The sequence below is a fragment of the Amblyomma mixtum genome, unplaced genomic scaffold, assembly GCF_055824585.1.
Source record: "Amblyomma mixtum isolate Tamu unplaced genomic scaffold, ASM5582458v1 scaffold_20, whole genome shotgun sequence".
NCBI lineage: Eukaryota > Metazoa > Arthropoda > Arachnida > Ixodida > Ixodidae > Amblyomma > Amblyomma mixtum.
This window is the reverse complement of record NW_028317717.1, coordinates 1,115,642-1,131,280: the sequence shown is the minus strand read 5'-3', so window position 1 is coordinate 1,131,280 and position 15,639 is coordinate 1,115,642.

Sequence of the window (15,639 nt, the reverse complement as noted above, 5' to 3'; positions counted from 1 at the left end):
ATATGCTGCGGTGGCGGCAAACTCACTTCGCCTTTAGCACGATCGCTCAGGTCCGTGACTGACGACTTTAGCGGAATGAGCGATGAGGCGGAAGGTGAGCGTTCGGCTGGCAGCGATGCTACGCAGTAGGGTACAGACGTTGGCGGAGTGGGGCACTCGTCGAGAAAGAGCTCGACTGACGGCGGCACTATTGCAGATAAGAGAAGTTGCTGACCGGGCTGTGTCGTTGACGCTGTATCGTCCTTATGGGAGGCAGTATAGCAGGAGGCACTGAACAGGGTGGCGCGAGGCGCATCTGTCGCCGAGTTCGCTGACGTGGCAAAACGCGGTGGGCCAGGCACCTCACCGAGCTGCTGACGGAATGGCTGCGGACTTGGGGCCGTGGAGTCGTCACACAGTGCTGCTAGTGTGTCCGGAGTAGCAGAATGTGCTGTCGGAAGCTATGCAGTATCGTCTAGTGCGGTCGGTGCTAAAGAACCCGGGCCGGAGCGGCTGGACTGGAGTGGCGGCGAGGCGGCGAGGGGCTGCTGAGGCGGCCCGGGTTCTGATGAAGGCTGCATGGGCGCGAGCGAGGCCGGTGCAGGGCCAGAGGCTGGCGGCGGCGAAAACGGGTCGGCTGCGTCGTAGAGCGGCGGCGGAACGTAGTAGGCGCCGAAGTCCGCCAAGACGGCCGCACGCAGCTCATCGTATGGCCGGCAGCCGAAGGCAGAGTAGGTGAGCCGACGCAGGAGGTTGGGCGGGAGGATGTCGCAAAGGACTGCGTGTTTAAACGGCTGGATGGTGATGCCGTTCAGGTACATCGCAGCCTCCAGTTTGGCGAACCACCCGCCGACGCCTGCAGGCCGGAACGCCGGGAGCGGCGGGTCGAAACTTGGGTGCTGCCAGTACGCCATGCTCGGACGCCGCTGGGATAGAAGGCACGGTTCGCCGGGTCACCACTGTTGAGGATTTGCGGGGTCGCAGCGGAGCACCAGAAAGAGACGACCAGCGCACCAGGCTTCTAGTTCCGAACTGCCCGTGCCGGGCGTGCGCTCCGAGCACGCGCTGTCCATTTATTTTCTTCTAGCGCGCGCTGTAACGCTGGGCGCTATAGACTCAATGGAAACCTCAGCTGTAGTGCACGCATTGCGGAATCAGGGCGTAGAGGAATTTTATTTGAAAATTTGGGAAGATATTTATAACGATTGCACAGCCACGAAAGGCCGTCCTAAAATCAGCAATAAAATTCCGATAAGGAAAGGTGTCAGGATGGGAGACACCATCTCGCCTATACTATTCACTGCCTGTTTGCAGGAAGTATTCCGGGGCCTAAAATGTGAACAGTTGGTGATAACAGTTAATGAAGAATAGCTAAGCAAGTTTCGATTCGCTGGTGACATTGCCTTGCTAAGTCACTCAGAACATGAACTGCAAAGCATGATCAATGGGTTTGACAAGCAGAGCAGAACGATGGGTTTAAAATTAACATGCACAAAACAAAAGTAATGTTCAACAGTCTAGCAAGGAAACAATAATTCGCAATTGGTAGCGAAGTGCTGGAAGTAGTTAGAGAATATGTCTGCTTAGGGCAGGTAGTGACCGCTGATCCGGATCATGAGAGGGAAACAACTAGAAGATTAAGAATGGGGTGCAGCGCATATGGAAAGGTCTCTGAGATCATGAATGATGACACTTTGCCAATATCCCTCAAGAGAATAGTCTACAACAGCTGTACCTTACCGGCACTTACCTATGAGGAAGAAACGTGGATGCTAACAAAAAGGGTTCAGCTTAAATTAATGACAACGCAGCGAGCTATGGAAAGAAAAATAGTAGGAGTAACGTTAAGAGATCGCAAGAAGGCGGAGTGGGTGAGAGAACAAATGCGGGTTAATGACATCCTAGTCGAAATCAAGAGGGCATGTAATGCGAAGGCAAGTTAACCGGTGGTCCTTAAGGGTAACGGAGTGGATTCTAAGTGAAGGCAAACGTAGCAGGGGGCGGCAGAAAGTTAGGTGGGCGGATGAGATTAAGAAGTTTGCGGGGATGCGGGGCCGCAATTGGCAAAGGACAGGGTTAATGGAGGGCCATGGGAGATGCTTTTGCCCTGCAGTGGGAGTAGTCAGGTTGTTAATGAGGATGATGATGACCCTTGGTTTCCTTCACAAAAGGCGACTGGGGACATGCCCCCGACGTTGAAGCGGTTTTTCTGGGCCTTCTTCGCCATGATATAAAATGAAGTTTATGCCAGGGAAACAGCCGCGCCTTGCCGCCGATATGCTGTCATGGGCAACAACCAGGACCATCGCAGACAACGACGTGATCAATGGCCAGACTGAAGTGCGCACTGTAAGCGTTGTATCTTCATTCATCACACATGGAACCTGGACGAGGTTCCATGCGGAAACCATTCGGTATGAAGACTCAAAACAAGTCCTTCAGGTTATGGCGTCCGGAAAACCACTTAAATACCAGTGAAAGTCTTTCGAGGGAAGACGTTCTCGTGAGAAGGGAATATACTTAGAGGATGCAAAAGTTGTAATTACGGCTACTATGGCGAATGAAATTTTGCAACGAATCACCTGGCCATCAATAAATGCAAATCAAGAGCAGGTCACCTACTCTTCTGGCCTGGAATAAATTCCGACATAGAAGCATTCACGCAGGCCTGTTCTGCATGCAAGCCGTACGCATACAGACAGTGACAAGAACCGTTAGAACTGCGGCCACTACCTGCCAAATCTTTGAATTCTGTCGGCATCGATTGTGTCGACCATAGTGGACGATCGTATAGATGCTCAAATACACTACCGTGAAGACAGCCGTGGAGGCAAACAAGAGCAATATCTGCTAGATACGGCATACCAGATGAAGTTTGTTCAGCCAATGACCCATAATTTTCTTGTCATGCTTTTGCTGCCTTTGCCCGAACGTACGACTTCAACCACACAACTTCCAGCCCTTGGAACACCCCTTCCAGCGAACTGGAGGGAAAAATCGTTTAAGTAGTTAAGATTTTGAAGAAAAGCACTGAAATCATTCAAGATTTTTTGGTTGGTATTATACGGACCATCACCTATGGAGGTACTTCGAGCGGGAAGACTACAGGTACGAACACACTAGCGGAAAAACGCGCGGCACGCCGCTGGCGGCGCGGCCACCGCCGCGAAAGCGACGGCCACACCGGCGGCAAATGACACGCGGGAAAGTGCTGCCGCGCAAAGCTCCCTCCATGCCAAACCGGTCGAGGTCCGTGATTCTGCAGGAGCGCGCGAGGCACCGCCGCCGCCGCTGCTCGGCCGCCTTGATCCCGCGCGCGCGGCGGGGCTTCCGCGCGCTCTATCCAGGTGGCCGTGGCCGCTGGCATGCAACTTAGAAGGAGCCAAGAGATGGCAACACAGACGCTCCCCACGTGACAAAGCCGGGCGGCCCTCATTGCTCACCCCGCTCCGCGGCACGCGGCAAGCCGCCGAAAATAGTTCCTCGACTCATTCGCTGCGCGGCAGATCAACCCGCCGCTGCTGCAGGTTTCGCGGCAAACGGCTTGCCGCCGGCGGCGCGCCGCGCGCTGTTTTCCGCCAGTGTGTCCGTACCTTACCAACGACGTTGCCCGACGTGCGGCAGTGTCAAGTTGCAGCGCACAGAAGCGTCCCACCATTCCAGCCAACAATTAGATCCGCTCGACCCCGGACACACGGTTCTCGTGAAAAAGGGGACGTTGGACACCAAATTCCACATCTTTCAAACTTCGGGTTATCAGAGTTCGCCATACCGTAATCCCCGAAGACGGCACAATCCTGCGGCGCAGTCGGTGGCATCTGCTGCCTACAAGAGATCTTTTGCGGCAGAGAAACAATTATCAAAAGGAGGAGGACCTACGCCTACAACCAGATGAAACCTCTTGAATATCAAGCAGCAACGATGCCATATGGTCACCGGCCACAACTGGCAGCATCCCTGCCTACATTAACGCTCCTGCAGAATTGTAGCAGCACCAAGAACCTATATGGAGAAGGTCAGCCCGAAAACGAAGGTCGCCACACAGGTTTACACATGATCGAAACTAGGGGCAAGTTTACTAAGTTGTCTTCTGCATGTTTTGTTTATGACATGTTGCATGTTTTAGAGCGATAGCTCTACTCCTATCATGAGCCTCCTATGGGGAGCTCAGTGCCGCCAACCTCAAGAGCCACTTCTCCCCAATTCGCAAGCAAAAATTCCCTAAATTTCCCTAATGCGAAAAATAGTGTTCAATGTGAAAAAAATGTATATTTATGCGTAGCTCCCTAGCAAGTTTTTTTTTTCATGCAGCTACCCTATTACCAGAGGTTTGCCAGCAAATCAGCTGTAAATTTGAAATGAAGGATCTCAAATGAACTTCTAAATCAAACCACAAGGTATAAACCGCAGCGCTCTTCGGCAATTACAAATTAAAAGCTCTATATCATGTATGTGTTTTTTTTACTTTACGCAAGATATTAATAAACATGCATCGGCGTGTGGAATTAAATGAATTTTTTTCCCTCATGTCTGTTGTGTCGGTTCCGACTTAGCCGAAGGATACCACGTGCAAAATAACTGGAAGTTGCTTGAGGAGTGTACGGAAACTGCAATATAAAAGCTGCTTGTTTATTTGCTGCGACAACTCTTGAGGATGGCTGACGTAACAGTTTCCGTCAATTGAAAGAATGAAGCAGTGATTCTTACACCTTTTGTATGTCATTATGTGACCGCAACTCACAATGTTCGTCGTGTTGGAACTGGGAATTATGGTTTTAGGGGGTGGGGTATGAAATAGTGAGTGGCTCCGGCAGTTTCGAGCACTTGGTGCTCTTTAACGTGCTCTCACATCGCACAATGCACGGGCCTCTAGAATTTTGCCTCCATCGAAATTCGTCCGCCGAGGCCGGGATCAAAGCTTGGTCTTTTAGGTCAGCAGCCGAGCACTATAACCACTGAGCCACCGCGGCGGCAGAACTGGGAGTTGTTTCCCTTATGTAGAATAGCTAATATTTCCAACACGGTGCTCCTTCTAAAAAAAATGGCACCCTTGTTTTTACCTAGTCATCAAAATGAACATGCAGATATGCTTACTAAATAGGAATTTCACGTCGTGCAGCGAGCTCCAAATACAGCGTGAGGAAGGGACGCACGTGTTGAGGGAAGGTGGTGGCATGCCAGATCACAGCAGCAGGTGCCACTGGCTACGTCAGGGACCATACAAGTTCGACTACGTTCGTGTAAGGCTGGTTCGCATGCATGGAAGCGACTGAAAATTGGGCAGCGCAGCATAGCGATAAATTTGTAACTTGTTGGAACATTGCCGCTCTGACTGCTGGAGCCGCCGAGATGGCTCTAAACAGCTTTTGCGCCGCAGCAACAAAGCATTTTCACTTGCATGTCAAACAGGCTCTACTTGAGCATGCGGCGGTGTTGTGCGGGCCTCCGTCAGTTGTACAGACGGAGCTTGTACTGCCTTCCCAATTTGAGAGAGAAAAAAAACCCTCCAAGCAAATGAAATTTCCCTAGATTATACAAAAAAATCCCTTTCCCCCTAAAGAACGTCCAAATTTTCTAGATCTAGGGAAAAATATCTAGGTTTGGCAGTACTAGGGGATCTTAACTGTATGACCTCTAAAGAACCACAACTCTTTCTAGACACGTACTCTGCGCGTGCCAGATGTTATGAACAGGAGGAAAGGAGAGGGTAGGTGCGCGCCATAAAGAGGATGAGGAGAGTAGTGGCGTTCCAGCAGATACGCGCGCCGCCGCGGTGAGGCAGCGTAGTGTAGTTGCCGCACTGCGCATGCGCGGGACACTGCACAGAGCTCCGGCAGTTGTGTGCACCGTCGTCGCTTTGCGGAGTAGAAGAAATGGGGTGTTCCAGACGTGCTGCGTAATCCATCCTTTGACGGCACGTGCCTGAACAGAGTGTACAGGGAAAGCGTTTGATGGCATCGCATGCGCAGGGCATGAAAGTGGGTTCTGCACCGAACGCCGGTGCATTTCGATGCGTTCAACGGCACGCTGCTTGCCTTCAATGCAACGGCGGCCGCGGAGAGCTCCGCAGACGTGCGCGCCGCCGTCGCCGCTTTGCCGGGGAACCTCTGGAACCGTGGGAGAGGTTACTTGCGCATACGAAAAGCTAGCTGACATCGAGACGCCGCCAGACTCGGTCCCAACAATGCAAGCTCTCTAAACATAGAAACTAGTATTCTGGCTTATATCACCGGAGCTATTGCTCGGCATTCGGTTCAGCAGCGTTGAACTACTGTACATTTCTTCCTTTCAAAGAACAGAGGTTGCATCGTATCTGGTGCTACGCTACCCTCGTTCCAACGGCCCGTGCGATGTGGCCGATATCTGAAACGTGGTGGTGGGAGAACACACAACACACTCTTTCGAACTTTATTGTACAAATACACAGCCCCTCGACAAACGGGGTATGCTTCTGCTGACCTCGTTTGAAGTCTCCAGTCATGTCTCCTCTGCGTTACAAAACTATACACCTAGCGCAAACTTGTACCTGCTCGAGTGACCCAGTCTTGTTTGCGGTGTAGTGCCCCTGCAATCTTGGTTCTTGGCACAGATTGTTTCGAAAAATGATTTTGTTCACAGTGCATAGATGCCTATATCACTTCTCTACTAGTCTTGTCCGGTGACGTTCAACTTAACCCAAGCCCCCATTTCATTCAGCCCCATCGCTTGAACTCAAATCTGTCGCAATATTACGTATTGAACTTACCCACAATACAATACTCACTGATGTTGCAACACTCGGATCCGCACAAATATATCAGGCATGGTCAATGGTCTTTCTAACCGTGTTTAGGCCCTTGAAAAATTCCTACAAACATACCAATCCTGCAAGTAAAATCGATTTCTGACATTATCCTTGCTATCGGGAAGCTATCATCAGGAATTAGAACTCTCACGAAGAAACCTTCGGCGCTTAAACTTCATTGTCTTTGATGCTCCCGATGATAAGGCCTCAAGTTGGTCTAAATCTGAGTCATGCATTATCGCATTTTGCTCTGACCGGCTCGGTGTCACGGGTTCGGTGATTAGGCGACATCATCACCGAGTCCGGACAATGAGGGGGTGGCCGTTTGATGCCCGCCGTAGCCGGTAAGCAAAGTAGTGACTGAGACCGAGGCGTGTTAAGAGGTAGCAACAAAAAAAAAACGTTTATAGTTTCGATTGAACAATGCGGAAGATTTCACAGACACGTAATTTACATTCTACAAAACAATTGTGGAAAGCACGTAGCAGTAAACACAATGAATTAAGTTATACATTGAATATTTCTACACAGGTCAGAACACAAGTGAGAGGCCAATTAGATACAGTCGAACAAAAGTCAAAAGGTGAACAAACACACAGTCAACCGGGAAGCGCGGCTGCAGTCCATCCACAAAGAGGCAGTCAGTGCGGCCCCCGAAGGCCACGTCCGTCCAGAGCAGCTTGCGGTGTCGAGGATGCGGTGCGGCAGATCGGAGACCCGGGAGTTCGCGGCGGCAGCGTCTCCACCGACCAGCGGACTGAAGTTCGTTTCCATACGGGCCCGTTTTAAAGCCCTCGGGCGCTAGCGCGTGAGCACTCGCGGAGCCACAGTGTCGGCGTCGAGAAAACAAAACACCAAACACTCTGCATGGCCGCCATCTTGGTTTGGTTTGGTTTATGGGGTTTAACGTCTCAAAGCGACTAAGGCTATGAGAGACGCCGTAGTGGAGGGCTCCGGAAATTTCGACCACCCGTGGTTCTTTAACGTGCACTAACATCGCACAGTACACGGGCCTCTAGAATTTCTCCTCCAAAGAAATTCAGCCGCCGCGGCCAGGATCGAACCCGCGTCTTTCGGGTCAGCAGCCGAGCACCATAACCTTTGAGCCACCGCGGCGGCCGGAGGAGGAAAAAATTAACGCACAACTAAAAGAAGCCCTAGGCTTCGACTCTCGATTCGGTGACCTTGGAAACGCAAAAAAGCAAAACACAACCAAAAAGGCAGTCACGTACGCCGCAACTTCTTTCCTGCTAATGGTCAGCTCAAGAGTTTGGCAGATCAGGGCCAACTTTGAGCCGCCTCCGCTTTCGCAAAGCGAGGGGTTGTCTAAATAACTGAAAATAGCGAGCATGCATTCTTGCTCTTCCCAAGACACATACAAAGAAAGTCGGACGCATCAGTATATAAACAAAAGATATTTACAGGCTGCCGCCACTTCTGTGACACGGCCCCCACTTTCGGAATATTATCCGATAATATTCTAGACCCACAGAAGTCGGCGAGCAGGCCTGTGCACAAATATACAGCGCGTGACATAACCACTTATATAAAACTAGCACACAATTCAAGTCAGCGTGTACTAATGCACCATAATACTTCAATAAATTAATAGCGAAAATTAACCGCGCGACAAATCTACATACTGCTAAGAAAATCAGCACCGACATTGTCCTTGCTCTTTATATTGGCACGTTGTAGTGACGGCAGTCCAGCGATCAGGAAGACACCATCCAGTCTTTGAAACGAAGCTCTTTATTTGGGCTGACTTGCGCCCGCAAAAGAACTGAATCACTCGGTGGTGGCGTAAGCAGCAAACGGGCTCGTCGGTCGTCGAACTACGAATGTCCGCCGCTCGCGGCATCGCTCAATTTAAAGCCGGCAAGGAGACTTCCAGATAACAGGTCAAGATCATCTACAGTAATCTTGGAAAACCTAAATGCAGCCTTTCATGGCTACGATCAATCGAGATTAGTCTGGTCGCTTCTCGCGTCACAAACAAAAGTGATAACGACCCTTTCCTGCAGCCTTGAGCTTGAACGAACAAACACTACAATGATACGTGGCATTACCCCCCTTCCAAAGAAGCATCGTCTCGATGCTTTAAAATGAAAATAAATACGGATAATGCAAACTTCGAGTCATTTAGCGTTCATAATAGGGTTTAAGACGTACGACATGTACGACTTCCGGGCGTGTACGTCGTCGATGAGATGAACGACATGTACGACTTCCGGGCGTGTGCGTCGTCGCTGAGATGCTGTCGTTCCGTCGGGGATGACTTCATAGTCGAGGTCACCGATGCGGCGGAGAACCCTATATGGGCCAAAGTAGCGTCGCAGCAACTTTTCACTCAATCCACGGCGGCGAAATGGCGTCCATATCCAAACACGGTCACTTGGCTAGTAATGCGTGTCTCGTAGGCGCAGATTGTAGCGTCGGGCGTCGGTGTGCTGCTGGTCTGGAATGCGAAGCCGCGCAAATCTTCGGGCTTCCTCGGCGCGATGAAGGTAGGCGGCGACGTCGAGGTTGCCTTCGTCAGAAACGTGCGGGAGCATTTCGTCGAGTGTTGTCGTGGGCTTTCTGCCGCATACAAGCTCGAATGGGGTAGACCTGGTTGTCTCTTGGACGGCAGTATTATAAGCGAAGATCACGTAGGGCAGAATAGAGTCCCACGTCTTGTGTTCGGCATCGGTGTACATGGAGAGCATGTCTGCGATGGTCTTGTTCAGACGCTCTGTGAGTCCGTTGGTTTGTGGATGATAGGCAGTTGTCCTCCGATGGCTTGTCTGGCTGTAGTTTAAAATGGCTTCCGTCAGCTACGCTGTAAATGCCGTCCCTCTGTCTGTGATGAGCACTTCTGGGGCGCCGTGTCGCAGGAGAATGTGTTCGACAAAAAATTTTGCAACTTCTGTTGCGGTACCACTAGGCAACGCTTTTTCTTCGGCGTAGCGGGTAATGTAGTCGGTGGCCACGATGATGCACTTGTTACCTGAAGATGAAGTCGGAAAGGGGCCGAGGAGGTCCATCCCCATTTGCTGAAAGGGCTTAGTTGGTGGTGGTATGGGGTTCATGAGTCCGGCTGGTCTAGTCGGATGCGTTTTGCGTCGCTGACACTCACGGCACGTTTTCACGTAATGGGAAACGTCGGTAGCTAGCCGCGGCCAATAGTACTTCTCCTGGATGAGGTGCAACGTGCGAGCAATCCCGAGATGCCCTGGAGTCGGCTCATCATGACATGCCTGCATAATTTCTTGCCTGAGATTTTTGGGCACGACAAGAAGATGCACTGTCCTGTTCGGCGTGAAGTTCCTCTTCAGCTTGAAGGAATCATATTCTTAGCGGTAAGAAACAGACAACACCAAGAGACACACACACAGGACACCCACTAGCCGTTACCAACTAGCCCAACTTAATGTTTTAAGGAAGTTTCTTCTTCAGGGAGACATTATTGTAAGGACGAAGGACGACAGTTGCCGCTTTTACCCTCGGGGAGGCGATGCGGTCTTGCCTTTCAGATAATCAACTAGGCTTTGCAAGTCAGGATCCGAGTGCTGCTGCTGCGCGAAACTGCTGGCGCTTACCGGTCCTAAGAATGCGTCGTCGTCTTCCTCTTCGGGTGCTGCGTCGAGAGGGGCTCGTGAGAAGCAGTCTGCACCGGAATGCTTGCGGCCAGATTTGTAGACTACAGTTATGTCGAATTCTTGAAGGCGCAGGCTTCAACGAGCAAGACGGCCGGACGGATCTTTCAAATTGGCTAGCCAGCACAGAGCATGGTGATCGCTCACAACCTTGAATGGTCGTCCGTACAGGTAGGGGCGAAATTTCGACGTGGCCCAAATAATGGCGAGACATTCCTTCTCGGTGGTTGAATAGTTGACCTCGGTTTTCGACAGTGAACGGCTAGCGTACGCGATAACTTTCTTCTGTCTTCCATTTCTCTGAACGAGGACCGCTCCTAAGCCCACACTGCTTGCACCGGTATGGATTTCAGTTTCGGCGTTTTCATCAAAGTGCCCGTGCACAGGACGGGACTGTAAGCGGCGCTTCAGCTCTTTGAAAGCTTCCTCTTGCGGCCTTTCCCATTTAAAGGGCACGTCAGCCTTGGTAAGTTGGGTCAAAGGTTCAGCGATGTGCAAGAAGTTGTTGACGAATCGCCGGTAATAAGCGCACAATCCAAGGAATCTGCGTATAGCTTTCTTGTCATTAGGCTGTGGAAACTCTGCGATCGCAGCCGTCTTCTGAGGGTCTGGGCAAACTCCATCCTTGCTTACGACGAGACCAAAGAACAGCAGCTCCTCGTAGGTGAAGTGGCACTTCTCTGGTTTCAGTGATAGGCCTGAAGACTTGATTCTTTCTAGCACTGTCCGAACCCTTCTGAGATGGTCTTCAAAGCTTGTGGAGAAGACAACAACGTCATCTTCAAGCCTGCGACCACCGTATTCATTACTCGCTGGAACGTCGCTGGGGCAGAGCAGAGGCCGAATGGCATCACCTTGAACTCGAAGAGTCCGTCTGGTGTGATGAACGCAGTCTTTTCGCGGTCTCTTATGTCGACTTCAATTTGCCAGCATCCGCTCTTCAGGTCCATCGATGAGAAGTACTTAGCGTTGCACAGCCGGTCCAGTGTATCGTCGGTGCGGGGGAGGGGGTAGACATCCTTCTTCGTAATGCTGTTCAGGCGGCGGTAATCGACGCAAAAGCGAAGGGTGCCGTCCTTCTTTTTCACTAGGACGACTGCTGCTGCCCAGGGGCTCCTTGATGGCTGGATGACGTCGTCACGAAGCATTTCCTCAACTTGCTTGCGGATAGCTTGGCGTTCTAGCGGCGATACGCGGAAGGGGCTCTGTCGCAGTGGTCGGGCGTGTTCGTCTGTGACAATGCGGTGCTTGGCAAGCCGAGTTCGTCGCACATTCGATGCTGATGAGAAGCAATCGCTGTACTTTTGAAGAAGACGGCGTATTTGGTCTTGTCTGCTCCGGGTTAATGCTGGTTGATATCAAACGTGGGTTGATGGCCTTGATCAGTTGGTTCTACGGGTTGGTCAGGTGAGGCAAATACGACTCCTATGTCTGCCAGCTCGTCGAGGAAAGCGATCGTCGTCCCTTTGTTTAGATGCCGGTATTCTTCGGTGAAGTTAGTTAGCATCACCTGGGGTTGGCCATTTCGGATTTGGGCGACTCCCCTTGCGACGCCCAGTCCTCGATCAAGGAGTAACTGGGTGTTCCCCTCGACAACGCCTTCGGCAGTTTCGAGGTCTCCAGTACCTCTGCAGGCGACGACACTTGATCGGGGCGGCACGCTCAATGCTTCGTCGAGGACGTTTAAGGCAATGTGATGAGCCGCTGTCGTCGCGGCAGATATGGCTTTGTCCGTGGAAAGCTTGATCCACTTGGATATAACGTCGATGATCGCCCGATGTTCATTGAGGACGTCCATTTCCAAAATCATGTCTCGCGAGCATTTCTGTAGGACCAGGAAGGTTGTAGCATAGGTTCTCCCATTTACAGTAAGTCTCGCGGTGCAGCGTCCTGACGGCGTAATCAGGTTGCCACCTGCGGTGCGGATCAGCGGGCCATCCCAAGTTGTTACTTTCCTGAGTCGGACAGAGAGTGGCCCGCTCATGACCGAGTAGTCAGCTGCCGCGTCGACCAAGGCAGTAACCGCGTGACCGTCGACCGTAACTTCAAGATCACTTGTTCGCGTTCTCGTATTGTACGTTGTCTTCGGTGAGCGGTCTGGCCGCGTCGTCGTCGTCGTCGGTGTCGTCGTCTTAGTTGAGGCATGGTCTTGAGCACTCGTCGATGGAGGATCTTTGTCATTGCGCTTAGAAGCAACCTCACCTCCAGAGGCTGGTTTATTTAGTTTAACCTTCGGGGGCTGGGGGACCGCCCACGCGCGGCGTAACCTCGGCTAGGAGATACAAAGCGCGGGGACAATGGCGACGAGGAACGTGATAGGCGGCTCGGCGATGAGTATTCTTCCCGACGCAAAACCTCCTCGATCTCGGCTGGTCGCTGGCCGGGTCGGGGTCGCGGTGCGTCGTAAGAGAACCCTCGGATGCCCAGTCTTCGATATGGGCAGTGCCGGAGGACGTGACCGGCTTCGCCGCAGTGGAAGCATAGTGGGCGGCGCTGGTCGGGAGTTCTCCACTCGTCGCATTTCCTCGGCTGTGTGCGACGCTCGTGGGACGGGCGGGTTGGGGCGAGAGGGCGGCGGTCCAACGCAGCTGATTGAGGGCGATAGGGGCTTGAGTCCCGCCGTCGAGGTGCAGGACGGCGCAGAGCTGCGGCGCAAGTCATGGCGGGGGGCTCCATAGGCTGCGTGGCGGTCGGCGTCACACCCAAGGCCTGTTGAACTTCATCCCGGATGGCGTCTGTGAGCGATGAAAGCTGCGGCTGCGTTCCCGTTGGCAGCAATCGGCGGAGCTCCTCTCGCACAACTGGACGGATATCGTCCCGCAGGTTATCGTTGTTACCGGTGTCCAGGCAGTTTGCTGAGAAAATGCGCTGCTGACGGTCGTACTGGCGGGCTCGGGCATCAAGAGTTTTTTCCATAGTGGATGCCTCTTCTACGAATTCCGCGACGGTTTTCGGTGGGTTCCGTACGAGGCCCGCAAAGAGTTGCTCTTTAACTCCTCGCATAAGCAGCTTGACCTTTTCTTCTTCCTTCATGCTCGAGTGGGCACGCCGGAAGAGACGCTTCATCTCCTCAGTGTATACTGCAACGGTCTCGTTTGGGTGTTGGTATGCGAGACTGTAGCAGCTGCTCGGCTTTCTCCTTTCTCACGACCTTTGTGAAGGTATTGAGAAGCTGCTCCTTGAAGGTTTCCCAAAGGGTAAGGCTAGCTTCCTCATTCTCAAACCAGATTCTTGCTGCTCTCTCCAAGGCGAAGAAGACGTACCCAATTTTCATGGCATCGTCCCAGTTGTTAAAGACAGCCAAACGGTCGAACTGCTCCAGCCATTCTTCGGGGTCGGCGCCAGGCGAAGCGTCGAAGTTTGGTGGCACCCGGGGCTGCTGAAGAATGACTGGAGTGGTCGTCTGGGGCAAGCTCATGGTGGACGTTGCTGCTGGCTTCCGCTTCCGGGTAGGGTCCGCCAGAATCCCGAACTCTGGTGCGTCCCCTTGCAGGCGTCGGCTTGCGCGGTGGACTGGACTCAGGTCCTGCGGTAGATGACTCAGAGGGCTGGCGTCACGACTTGTAGGGGGTGTCCGGAACATGAAAGGCTACCCCGCACCTACACCAGATGTCACGTTGTAGTGACGGCAGTCCAGCGGTCAGGAATACAGCAACAAGGCTTGCAAACGAAGCTCTTTATTTGGGCTGACACCCGCAAAAGAACTGAATCACTCAGCGGCAGTGTAAACAACAAGCGTGCTCGCCGGTCGTCGAACTACGAATGCCCGCTGCTCGCGGCATCGTTCAATTTAAAGCCGGCAAAGAAACTTCGAAATAACAGGTGGAGATCATCTAGACTAATCTGGAAACACGTAGATGCAGCTCTTCATGGTTGTGATCAATCGAGATAAGTCCGGTCCCTTCTCGCGTCACGAACAAAAATGATAACACCCCTTTCCTGCTGCCTTGCGCGAACGAACGCTCACTACAATGATACGCGGCAATATGCTCGAAGGTGAACTGATATTCTTGCAGCAGCAAGCTCCAGCGCAGGACTCTGCTGTTTAGCTGTTTCGCTCTTTGGATGTAGCTCAGTGGTTGGTGGTCCGTCTGAACTAAGAACGGTACCCCATACAGGTAGGTGGAAAACTTCTGTGTTCCCCAAACTAAGCAGTCCCTCTCGATTGTGCTGTATGCTGCTTCCCTGGGGAGCAATTTTCTGCTCGCTAATGCTACCGGAAGAAGCGTTCCGTCATGCCACTGCATTAGTACCGCGCCAAGGCTGGTATCAGAGGCATCCGTGCGCAGCACAAACTGTTTGGAGAAGTCTGGCAGCCGTAGTATCGGAGGGCTTGAACCTGACGCTTGAGCTCTTCGAAGGCTTTCTGATGGGCCGGCGTCCACCTTACGACGTTCCTCTCTCCCTTTCTCGTCAGCTGGGTGAGGGGCTCGCTTATTCTTGCGTAGTCGGGTATGATGTCGTGGTTATACCCCGACAAGCCAAGGAAAGCGCGTACCTGACGCTTTGTTCGAGGAGTTGGCGCCGCCTGTATCTTGTCGAGCGTTTTCCCGAGTGGTGTCAGCTCACCTCTGCCAATGCGATGCCCGTGGAACTCGATGCTTTCCATCCCGAATTTGCATTTGCTTGGTCGTACTGTCAGGCCGGCCATCTCCATTCTCGCAAACAGCTGCCTCAGCGAAGAAAGATGCTCCTTTCACGTAGCACTGGCAACGAGGACATAATACTGGACATAATAGTGGCAACGAGGGCATAATAGTGCCACGTATCATTTTAGTGTTTGTTCGTTCACGCTCAAGGCTGCAGGAAAGGGTCGTTATCACTTTTGTTCGTGACGCGAGAAGCGACCAGACTAATCTCGGTTGATCGCAGCCATGAAAGGCTGCATCTAGGTTTTTCCAGATTACTGTAGATGATCTTGTCTTGTTATCTGGAAGTTTCCTTGCCGGCTTTAAATTGAGCGATGCCGGGAGCGGCGGCCATTCATAGTTCGACGACCGACGAGCACGTTTGTTGCTTACGCCGCCACCGAGTGATTCAGTTCTTTTGCGGGCGCAAGTCAGCCCAAATAAAAAGCTCCGTTTGCAAGTATTTTTGGTGTCTTCCTGACCGCTGTACTGCCGTCAATACAACGTGGCAATAGGACATAATCATCATAGTGCTGCACTCCGGGAATTCCCTCCACCACTATTTGCATCAATCTTGAAAATACTGCCGGGCAGTTTTTATGCCGAACGG